We start from the raw sequence: 13,353 nt of genomic DNA on the forward strand, positions 1-13,353 counted from the left end.
AAGGATCAAACCTGGGTCCCCTTCATTGGCAAGCGGCTCCTGCATTTCAGACAGATTCTTTACTGCCTGAGGCACCAAGGAAGCCCAATAAAAATTTACTGCTATCTGTTTTAGTCTTTTTGTTGTACTCAATTGTGTCCAACTCTTTGTGACCCCATGGACTGTAGCCTGCCAGGCTCCTCTGTCCATGGGATTTCCCAGGCAAGAAAATTACAGTGTTGTGTTAGTTGCTTAGTTGTGTCCGACTCTTTGTGAACCCATGAACTGTAGCCCATCAGGCTCCTCTGTCCATGGGATTCTCCAAGCAGGAATACTGGAGTGGGTTGCTATTCCCTTCTCTAGGGGATCTCCCTGACCAGGAATCAAACCCAGGTCTCCTGCATTGTAGGCAGATTCTTTACCAACAGAGCTATCAGGGAAGTCTAAGAATATTTATAAAAAATGTTCAAATTCCTCAGTCTGCTATTCAAGAATTTAATTATCCATCATACTTTTCTTGACTCACTGTCTATCATCCTATAATTTATTTCTTATACACTGAATCTGAATTTTATTACCTAATATTTCCTAAATGTAACATGCAGTTTCTTATGACTTCATCTTGGCTGATACCATGTTGCTGATACCATGAAAGCCTAGTTCAAATTAAACCTTTTCCAAGATGCCTTACCTGATAACTCTAGCTAGCTGAGATCTCCCATTGATTTATTCCTAAGGCCACTGTGATGCAATGGGAAGGGTACGGGCTTTGGAATTCTTTACATCTAGGTTCCAAAGTCATTCTGTTAGTTTTGTGACAATAGGAAAGTCATTTAACTAAGTCTTGGTTTTTAAATATATAAAATGAGAATAATACAGCTTACCAAGAAGTTCAAAATAAATCTTGTGTGGTATAATTGATGTCACCAGGAGAGAGTCCAATTCAGTAGCTAGAAGCTTCTCAATAAACCTGAGAAGGTAAAATTTTTATTTATTAACATATATCAAACACCAATGGAGGACTAGGCACTTTAAATTACAGGGTGATTAGCCAGATAAACACAGTCCCTGCTTTCACGGAGCCAACAATCTGAATTCACCTCAGCCCAGAGTACGTCCTTTACTTTAAAGACTCAGAAATGACCTGGGGAATTGATTAGGTTAATGCTTATTATACTTGCTAATAGCACCCTTAACACAGATGTATAAAAGCAGAATAAACAATTTCTTATTTATGCTGAAAGTCTTAACTGTCAAACAAACTGACCCCTCATCATGATCTAACCAGGTATCTGTATAGAATCAGAATGAGAAGGGAAAAAGATTGTCTATTTCTTCCTGATCGAGTTTTGGAAAGTTGTACTTTTCTAAGAATTTGTCCATTTCTTCCTCATTGTCCATTTTATTGGCATATAATCACAAGCACGGAAATTGAAACTGTAATAAAAAATCTTCCAGCAAACAAAAGCCCAGGTCCAGACGGCTTCACAGCTGAATTCTACCAAAAATTTAGAGAAGAGCTAACACCTATCCTGCTCAAACTCTTCCAGAAAATTGCAGAGGATGGTAAACTTCCAAACTCATTCTATGAGGCCACCATCACCCTAATACCAAAACCTGACAAAGATCCCACAAAAAAAGAAAACTACAGGCCAATATCACTGATGAACATAGACGCAAAAATCCTTAACAAAATTCTAGCAATCAGAATCCAACAACACATTAAAAAGATCATACACCATGACCAAGTGGGCTTTATCCCAGGGATGCAAGGATTCTTCAATATCCGCAAATCAATCAATGTAATACACCACATTAACAAATTGAAAAATAAAAACCATATGATTATCTCAATAGATGCAGAGAAAGCCTTTGACAAAATTCAACATCCATTTATGATCAAAACTCTCCAGAAAGCAGGAATAGAAGGAACATACCTCAACATAATCAAAGCTATATATGACAAACCCACAGCAAACATTATCCTCAATGGTGAAAAATTGAAAGCATTTCCTCTAAAGTCAGGAACAAGACAAGGGTGCCCACTTTCACCATTACTATTCAACATAGTTTTGGAAGTTTTGGCCACAGCAATCAGAACAGAAAAAGAAATAAAAGGAATCCAAATTGGAAAAGAAGAAGTAAAGCTCTCACTGTTTGCAGATGACATGATCCTCTACATAGAAAACCCTAAAGACTCCACCAGAAAATTACTAGAACTAATCAATGACTATAGTAAAGTTGCAGGATATAAAATCAACACACAGAAATCCCTTGCATTCCTATACACTAATAATGAGAAAACAGAAAGAGAAATTAAGGAAACAATTCCATTCACCATTGCAACGGAAAGAATAAAATACTTAGGAATATATCTACCTAAAGAATCTAAAGACCTATATATAGAAAACTATAAAACACTGGTGAAAGAAATCAAAGAGGACACTAACAGATGGAGAAATATACCATGTTCATGGATTGGAAGAATCAATGTAGTGAAAATGAGTATACTACCCAAAGCAATCTATAGATTCAATGCAATCCCTATCAAGCTACCAACAGCATTCTTCACAGAGCTAGAACAAATAATTTCACAATTTGTATGGAAAAACAAAAAACCTCGAATAGCCAAAGCGATCTTGAGAAAGAAGAATGGAACTGGAGGAATCAACCTACCTGACTTCAGGCTCTACTACAAAGCCACAGTTATCAAGACAGTATGGTACTGGCACAAAGACAGAAATATAGATCAATGGAACAAAATAGAAAGCCCAGAGATAAGTCCATGCACATATGGACACCTTATCTTCGACAAAGGAGGCAAGAATATACAATGGATTAAAGACAATCTCTTTAACAAGTGGTGCTGGGAAATCTGGTCAACCACTTGTAAAAGAATGAAACTAGAACACTTTCTAACACCATACACAAAAATAAACTCAAAATGGATTAAAGATCTAAACGTAAGACCAGAAACTATAAAACTCCTAGAGGAGAACATAGGCAAAACACTCTCTGACATACATCACAGCAGGATCCTCTATGACCCACCTCCCAGAATATTGGAAATAAAAGCAAAAATAAACAAATGGGACCTAATTAACCTTAAAAGCTTCTGCACATCAAAGGAAACTATTAGCAAGGTGAAAAGGCAGCCTTCAGAATGGGAGAAGATAATAGCAAATGAAGCAACTGACAAACAACTAATCTCGAGAATATACAAGCAACTCCTACAGCTCAACTCCAGAAAAATAAATGACCCAATCAAAAAATGGGCCAAAGAACTAAATAGACATTTCTCCAAAGAAAACATACAGATGGCTAACAAACACATGAAAAGATGCTCAACATCACTCATTATCAGAGAAATGCAAATCAAAACCACTATGAGGTACCATTTCACACCAGTCAGAATGGCTGCGATCCAAAAGTCTACAAGCAATAAATGCTGGAGAGGGTGTGGAGAAAAGGGAACCCTCTTACACTGTTGGTGGGAATGCAAACTAGTACAGCCACTATGGAGAACAGTGTGGAGATTCCTTAAAAAACTGGAAATAGACATGCCTTATGATCCAGCAATCCCACTGCTGGGCATACACACTGAGGAAACCAGAAGGGAAAGAGACACGAGTACCCCAATGTTCATCGCAGCACTGTTTATAATAGCCAGGACATGGAAGCAACCTAGATGTCCATCAGCAGATGAATGGATAAGAAAGCTGTGGTACATATACACAATGGAGTATTATTCAGCCATTAAAAAGAATACATTTGAATCAGTTCTAATGAGGTGGATGAAACTGGAGCCTATTATACAGAGTGAAGTAAGCCAGAAAGAAAAACACCAATACAGTATACTAACGCATATATATGGAATTTAGAATGATGGTAACAATAACCCTGTGTACGAGACAGCAAAAGAGACACTGATGTATAGAACAGTCTTATGGACTCTGTGAGAGAGGGAGAGGGTGGGAAGATTTGGGAGAATGGCATTGAAACATGTATACTATCATGTATGAAATGAGTTGCCAGTCCAGGTTTGATGCACGATACTGGATGTTTGGGGCTGGTGCACTGGGACGACCCAGAGGGATGGAATGGGGAGGGGGGAGGGAGGAGGGTTCGGGATGGGGAACACATGTATACCTGTGGCGGATTCATTTTGATATTTGGCAAATCTAATACAGTTATCTAAAGTTTAAAAATAAAATAAAATTAAAAAAAAAAAAAAAAAAAAGAAGGGAAAAAGATTCAGATATTTGACAAACTTGGGTTCTCACAGCCAGGTGGGCCAATCTCTAATATGGGAAGAGAGACTTCATTTCTTAATACAGGTGTGTATTGGGAGATGGTGGTCTAGTGGTTAGGACTCTCCACATCCACTGCATGGGGGCAAGGCTTGGGTCCCTGATCAGGGAACTAAGATCCCATCCCACAGCAGCCAAAAAAAGAGAAACAACAACAACAAAAACCTCACAAGAGATGATACCTCAAATCCAAGAGAAGCTACAGAATGATACACCTCTCCTACCTTTCTCATTTTCTAAAGAATTTGCAGATGAGGTTCACGAATATTCTTACGGATCTTAAAGTTAGGGATGGAAATGCCCGCCACAGATCTCTGCAATTAAGGATTATCTTATGATGGGGCTGGAGGCTATGTTGAGAGAAGTGGATAGAACTCTCAACCAAATTCTGAGCAGAACTTATGAATCCTCACAAGGCAAAGAGAAATCACTCAATTAAAAAATGATGAACTCAACTGAGTATATGATATTAGGCAAAACAGCAGCTCAGAGTCAAAGATGAGATTTAAGCCAAAAGAAAATCATTATGGTAGTCTTATAAAATTATGTGTCTGGTAATATATTGCCTGGGCTTCACTGGTGGCTCAGCAGCCAAGAATCTGCCTGCCAATGCAGGAGATGGGTGTTTGATCCCTGGGTCAAGAAGATCCCCTGGAGAAGGAAATGGCAACTCACTCCAGTATTCTTGCCTGGAAAATCTCATGGACAGAGGAGCCTCGCAAGCTGCAAACCATGGGGCTGCAAAAAGTTGGACACCACTTAGCAACTAAACCACCACAATATATTATCTAAAGTTCTCGAAGGCTGATACCAGGCCTGGTTTAGCTTTCTATTAGAATACCATACCCAATAAATAATATGCTTTGCATCAATATTTAAGAAAGGAATAAATGACCCATCTTTATCTACACATCAGGTAAACTGCTTATGAGAGACATCTTTGGTGACTGGAAGACGACACTGAAGTAGGCCTTAGGTGGCATGAGACTTAAGCAGTATGAGGCTGGCACCAGCAGGGAAGTTTAAATCTTATCCCTAACTCCCCCTATTCCTTTGATATTCAAGTGTCCATTAAAAGAGAGACTCCCCAAGACATATTGGCTGGGTGGACGGTAAACTGCCAGGAGCCTCTGTCCATGGGATTCTCCAGGCAAGAATACTGGAGTGGGTAGCCAATTCCAGGGGATCTTCCTGACCCAGGAATCAAACCAGGGTCTCCTTCATTGAAGGCAGATTCTTTACTGTCTGAGTCACCAGGGAAGCCCAATAAAATGGAAAATTAGTCAAAACAGCTTTAACAAAGAACACTTCTCTGAGCTTTGTCCATATGCACTCTACAGGCCTTTTGGCCCCTCACAACACTGTGGAGTGCATAGTAACCATGATAAACTGTTAATCATTATTATTATTTATCTACTCATCACTAGGTTCGTTCCAAAAACTGTATGAGGTGGCCAGAACACACACAGAAAGATAACAATAAAAAGAACAGCAAAAACCAAAATATACAAAAGGAAGTCAAAGTCAATGCTGAACATAAGGAAAGGGAAATAAGCTCCAACCATGGGTAGTATTCATATAGAGAACGCAGACTTTTGGAATCTGTACACTAGCTATAAACGGAGAAGAGTGACACTGACCTTTCTTACAATGCATTTGAACTTTACAGGTAGAGCCGATTTTCTTGGGAAATTTTAAGTTTCTTAAAAAGCATCTTTAGGGAAAGAAGCCTTTCTTTAGGATATACTGTCAGATTTCCTTAGGCCTAAGCGCACAATACTTTGCTGGTTTAAAAACTGCTACCTGAGATTTCAATTTCTCCAGAATGCTCCTTAAGTGAATTTTCATTTTTAATTTATCTTTACACTATCTCAATCTTTTTTGCCCTTTCTTCCTTCCTTCCCTCTCTCCCTTCTACCTTCCTTCCTTCCTTTAACAATCTAATCTTGATGCTCACTTAAGACAGTCATTCAAAGGCTAGTCTTTGGCTTTTCTGGTATTGTTATTTAAACAGGACATACCCAATGTGCTTATAAGTGGCTTAGATGGTAAAGAATCTGCCTGCAATGCAGAAGAGCTGGGTTCAATCCCTGGGTTGGGAAGCTCCCCTGGAGAAGGGCATGGCAACCCACTCCAGTATTCTTGCCTGGAGAATTTCATGAACAGAGGAGCCTGGTGGGCTACAGTCCATGGGGTCACAAAGAGTTGGACGTGACTGAGCGACTAACACACACACACTAATTTGTTTATATTTTTAAAAAAATTAACAAGAAGGAAACCATACCAAACCACTGAGAGTAATAAAACTTTAAATATAAAATGTTTTATACAACTTTCATAGAAAAAGTTGGTGGTAGAATCTCTGTGAGTCATCTGGAGTTCAGGAGTTTGAGAGCATGCATATTTTCGAGCTAATGAAGGCAGACACGCACAGGTGCACTGGTAGGTACTAAACGTCATGCTTCTAGGACTGGAGAACAAAGTATGCTTCCTGGAATATTGTAGTGGTTTTCTTTTTCACTTAAAAAATGATATCATATAGAATGTAGTTCATAAAAGTATCAGACTGGTAGTTCTGCAGCCTCATTTTTCTTCCTGTGAAGCAACAGCAACAGAGGCAGGGATATTACAAATGTGCTGAAACATTTTTAGTAATGGGACTTACTTGGGGCATTATAGGAGAATTTTCCACAGTTTATTTTGTGATCCACACAGTCAAAGGCTTTGGCATAGTCAATGAAGCAGAAATAGATGTTTTTCCGGAACTCTCTTGCTTTTTGGACGATCCAGCGGATGTTGGCAATTTGATCTCTGGTTCCTCGGCCTTTTCTAAAACCAGCTTGACCATCTGGAAGTTCATGGTTCACATATTATTCAAGCCTGGCTTGGAGAATTTTGAGCACTACTTTACTAGCGTGTGAGATGAGTGCAGTTGTGCAGTAGTTTGAGCATTCTTTGGCATTGCCTTTCTTTGGGATTGGAATGAAAACTGACCTTTTCCAGTCCTGTCGCCACTGCTGAGTTTTCCAAATTAGCTGGCATATTGAGTGCAGCATTTTCACAGCATGCCAAAGCCTTTGATTGTGTGGATCACAATCAACTGTGGAAAATTCTGAAAGAAATGGGAATACCAGACCACCCAACCTGCCTCTTGAGAAACCTACATGTAGGTCAGGAAGCAACAGTTAGAACTGGACATGGAACAACAGACGGGTTCCAAATAGGAAAAGGAGTACGTCAAGGCTGTATATTTTCACCCTGCTTATTTAACTTCTATGCAGAGTACATCATGAGAAATGCTGGGCTGGAGAAAGCACAAGCTGGAATCAAGATTGTTGGGAGAAATATCAATAACCTCAGATATGCAGAAGACACCACCCTTATGGCAGAAAATGAAGAGGAGCTAAAAAGCCTCTTGATGAAAGGGAAAGAGGAGAGTGAAAAAGTTGGCTTAAAGCTCAACATTCAGAAAACAAAGATCATGGCATCTGGTCCCATCACTTCATGGGAAATAGATGGGGAAACAGTGGAAACAGTGTCAGACTTTCTTTTTTTGGGGCTCCAAAGTCACTGCAGATGGTGACTGCAGCCATGAAATTAAAAGATGCTTACTCCTTGGAAGGAAAGTTATGAGCAACCCAGATAGCATATTGAAAAGCAGAGACATTACTTTGCCAACAAAGGTCTGTCTAGTCAAGGCTATGGTTTTTCCAGTGGTCATGTATGGATGAGCACTGTGAGAAAGCCTGGACTGTGAAGAAAGCTGAGTGCCGAAGAATTGATGCTTTTGAACTGTGGTATTGGAGAAGACTCTTGAGAGTCCTTGGACTGCAAGGAGATCCAACCAGTCCATTCTGAAGAAGATCAGCCCTGGGATTTCTTTGGAAGGAATGATGCTAAAGCTGAAACTCCAATACTTTGGCCACCTCATGCGAAGAGCTGACTCATTGGAAAAGACTCTGATGCTGGGAGGGACTGGGGGCAGGAGGAGAAGGGGACGATGATTCATGGGGTCTCAAAGAGTCAGACACGACTGAGCGACTGAACTGAACTGATAGGAGAAGGCAATGGCAACCCACTCCAGTACTCTTGCCTGGCAAATCCCATGGACGGAGAAGCCTGGTAGGCTGCAGTCCATGGAGTCACTAGGAGTCGGACACGACTGAGCTGCTTCACTTTCACTTTTCACTTTCGTGCATTGGAGAAGGAAATGGCAACCACTCCAGTGTTCTTGCCTGGAGAATCCCAGGGACAGGGGAGCCTGGTGGGCTGCCATCTCTGGGGTTGCACAGAGTCGGATACGACTGAAGTGACTTAGCAGCAGCAGCAGCAGGAACTTATAAGCACGTCAAAATTTTTACATAAATCAGGTTGTTGTTGCATCTGAAAGGCAGTGGTAGGAGATAAATGAATAAATTCACAAGAAGTGCAGGTAGTTTGGCAAGTCAATTATGGCTCCTGGAAATTTCATTTTTAATAAGGCACAAAGATTATTTAAAATGGTTATTCACGGCAGAGGCTTCCCTGGTAGCTCAGCTAGTAAAGAAAGCAATGCAAGAGACCCGAGTTGGATTCCTGGGTCAGGAAGATCCCCTGGAGAAGGGACAGGTTGCCCACTCCAGTATTCTTGGACTTCCCTGTTGGCTCAGATGGTAAAGAATTTGACTGCAGTGCAGGAGACCTGGGTTTGATCCCAGGGTTGAGAAGATCCCTTGGAGGAGAGCATGGCAACCCACTCCAGCATTTTTGCCTGGAGAATCCCTATGGACAGAAGAGCCTGGAGGGCTATAGTCCATGGGGTTGCAAAGAGTTGGACACGACTGAGCCACTAAGCACAGCACACTCATGCGAGAGGGCCACATAACAGGAGATAACGGGATCTCCAATAGATGTGCTCCTGGAAAACAGGTTTCTGCAACGGCTGGTCATGGTACCACCCTTCTATCTTAGAAGAACTTAAATTGTTACTATTATTCTCCTATACTTTCTATTATTCAGGGGTAGACTTTATTTTCTAAAAGTCACATGATAAATGTATGTCTCCTAGATCACAGAGAAGATGCTTAAGCTTTTCCCACAATTATTAACTGCTTTGTTAGCACATCTGGCTATAAGTGGGGGTGAAGGGTGAGGGTGGTCTACAATAGTCCTGTTTTAAAGGAATAAGATATAACATAGGTTAAGATTTGATGATGAAATTTCATTCATCAGTTCTAGAGGATGGATGAAAGGCTGAGTAATTTTTTTTTTTTTATAGTCTTCTGAGGGTTATGATAATAGAGCACTATTAAAGTAGAAAAAGGAATCCTGGAAACACCCCTTGATTTGGGATGGGTCACCAAAAGGATGTACTCTAGCAATAATGGCAAATCAGAAGTAGTAAATCTTTAAATGACCTGGAGCTCAGCTTTGAGTCATCACCAGATGAGATAATTTCAGAGTGCTAGTGCTTCCAGAAGCAGGAAAAAGCAATTACAACCCTTTGGGAAGGAAGCTAGTGTCATCCTGGGCCTCCGCTTATTTCTAAAAGTTATTTTGCAAATCAATGTCAGGTAAACAAAAATAAATAACCAAGAGTTTAAAGAGACAAAAAGACGGGAATCAAATGTAATAAGAATAGCAAATAGACACATGAGGGGTTCAAAGACTGGCATTATCAGACACATTTAAGTAACACCTATTACTTTCAAGGAGATAAGCAAGAAGACTGAATTTTAACAGGTATTTAGATACCAAAAATAGGATAATTTCACATGAATTTATGTATGAATGAATGGATTTATTAATATCTTGGACTCAGCTGAAGAAAGATATGTCAGGAAAAAAATACCTAGCAGAAAGTATGAAAAAATAAAAATTTGGTAATACATGAGAAATGTCAATAGGCAAGGAGGGCACAGTGATAAGGTCTAAGATATACATAATTAGAATCCAAGAAAGGAGAGAAAGGGGAAGGAGCACTATTTGAAGAGATAATGGCTAAAAACATTTCTAAGATGACAAAAAATATTATGTAGTAGATTCAAGAGCACTTACAAACTGCAAGAAGAATAAAAAGAAGTTCTCACCTAGGTGCAACATAATAAAACTGCAGAATATTAAAGGAAAGGGAAACCTTAAGAATAAGGGGGGTAAATAGGGTTCAAATTACTTTCAAAATAAATGACAATTAGACGGAGTTGGTTTCGTCAGAGCAATGGAAGAACATATTCAAAGTGTTGAAAGAAAGTAGTGCCAAGTAGGAATTCTCTATGCAGCAAAAAATCCTTCAAATAGGAAGCTGAGCAGAAAAGATCATTTAACAAAATTCTATACTTCTTCATAGTAAAACATTCAAAACTAGGAATAGAAGTTTACTTTTTTAACTTGATAAAAGTCATCTATGAAAACACATAGCTAACAGCATACTTAAGGCTGAAAGACTGAATTGTCCCCCCATGATTAGAATCCAGACAAGGATATCTGTTCTCACCACTTTTATTCAATACTGTACTATAGGCTCTAGTCAGGGCAATTAGACAAAAAGAAAAAAAAAGAATAAAGAAGGCAAAATAAACTAAAAGGTATCCAGATTAGAAATGAAGAACTAAAATTGTCTCTATTTGCAAATGACCTGATCTTGCATATGAAAAATCCTGAGGGGGTGCGAAAAATGCATCCTCAAATCTATTAGAACTAACAATTCAGTTCGGCAAGGTTGCAGGATACAGAATCAATATACAAAAAATCAATTTAATTTATATACACTAAAAATGAATAATCCAAAAATGAATTTAAGAAAATAATTCCATTTGCATTAGCATCAAAAAAGATAAAGTACTTAGTAATAAATTTTTAAAAAATAGTACAACATTTATAATCTGAAAATCACAAAACATTGATGAAAGAAACTAAAGAAGACCTAAATAAAGGAAAAGATATCCCATGTTCATAGATTGGAAGATTTAGTATTTTTAAAAGGACAATATTCTCCTCTTAACTGAACCGAAGCTTAAGTGAAATCCCTATCAAAATCTCAGTTGGCTCCTTTGCAGAAACTGACAAACTGATCTTAAAATTCAAGAGGAAATTAAGGGGATACAGAATAGCTTAAACAAACTTTAAAGAAAGGACAAAGCTGGAGGACTCACAATTCCCAATTTCAAAACTAACTAAAAATTTACAATAATAAAAAGAGTATAACAGGCATACGAAAAATAGAGCTCAATGGAACAGAATTGGAAGTCAAGAAGTAAATCCTCATATTAGTGGTCAACTGATTTTTCACAATGATGCCAAAATAATGCAATGGAAACAAAAGTCTTTTCAATAAATAATGCTGGGACAATTGAATATATATATGTAAAAAAATGAAGTTGGACTCTCTTTTCACATGATATATAAAAATGTGTTATTGACTTAAATGTTAATAAGAGCTAAAACTCTAAAACTGAGAAGAAAATATAGGAGTATATATTTGTGACATCAGCTGTGTTAGATATGATACCAATAGCATGTGTCAAAAAAATTGGACTTTATCTAAGCTTACATTGTGATTTAAAAAATCATCAGAAGTGAAAAGAAAACCCACAATGGGACAAATGAACCAACTGAAAAAAAAAGGAAGACAAATGAACCAAGTGAAAAATGGGGAGGGGATCTGAATAGACATATCTCCAAAGAAGATATATAAATGGTCAGTTGGTGCATGAAAAGATGTTCAACACTGTTAGCCATTTGGGCAGTGTAAATCTAAACCATAATGAGATACCACATGGCACCCACTAGAATGTCTATACTCAAAAGACAGAAAATAACCAGTGTTAGTCAAAATGAGGAGAAACTGGAAACTTTGTATACTGCTGGTGTAGACACTTAGGAAAATATTCTGGCAGTTCCTTAAATGATTAAACATAGTTAACAAATAGCTTTGCAATTTCAAAGAGAATTGAAAACATATGACCACAAAAAAACTTGTAGGCAAATGTTCACTGTGGCACTATACGCAATAGCCAAAAAGTGGAAAAAAATCCAAATATCCATCAAGTGATGAATGGATAAACTGTATATATATAAATGCTACAACATGTATGAACCTTGAAAATGTATGCACCTTGAAAATGTATGCTAAGTGAATGAAGCCAGTCATAAAAGACCATATACAACAACTATGTTGGGACTGCTGAATCCTGGCCACTAGACCACCAGGGAGTGTCCAACTATGTTGAGATACAGGTCACATACCACACAATTCACCACTTAAAATGTACAGTTCAATAGCTATTAATATATGCACAGATCTGTACAACCAACATTACAATTAATTCTAGAACATTTTTATCACACCCTGAAGAATCTCACACCCATTAGCAATTATTTTCCATTTTACCCCAAGCCAAGTGGTCCTATGTAACCACTAATCTACTGTCTATCTCTACAGATTTGCTTATTCTGGACATTTCATATAAAAGTGTTTGATATCCTTGCATTGTTTGGAAAGATGGTTAAAATTAAATTATTATTTATTTATGCTGTAATCTCTGATACAATCACTAAAAGAATACTAAAAATGTGCATTATTCTCAAGTTAATAAAGCAGAAAACAGATGGCACATTCAAGCTGGGTAATTTGAAGACAGTTTAATAAAGGAGCTCCTTATTAAGATGTGACTGAGTTTAAACAAGACAAAACAAAATATAACAAAAGGAGCTAGTGGAGAACTCCATTGTGTCAAGATCTATCTGAGTTTTTACTCAGCTTGCAAGCTGACAAATTATCCTGCTATAGTTTCAAGGATCCTGGCAGAAGACACAAAACTCCTGGGTCAGAGACAAAGGACAGTTTGTCACTCAGCAATAGCAGTAGCCAAAGTATCAGCATTTGTGCAGTTTTCTGAGCTTGAAATTCCCATAGGACTACATAAAGAGGTCAGGTAACACTTACACATGCAGTGGATTGCATTGCAAGAGAGGAACCATGCCACCTGACAGGAGAAAAAGGGAATAAACATCCCAATTTCATATTCTTCCCACTCTTCAATTTCTTACTGGTTTCTTCCATTGAACAAAACCAACCAGAAGTCAG

This window comes from Bubalus kerabau, chromosome 3, assembly GCF_029407905.1.
Source record: "Bubalus kerabau isolate K-KA32 ecotype Philippines breed swamp buffalo chromosome 3, PCC_UOA_SB_1v2, whole genome shotgun sequence".
NCBI lineage: Eukaryota > Metazoa > Chordata > Mammalia > Artiodactyla > Bovidae > Bubalus > Bubalus kerabau.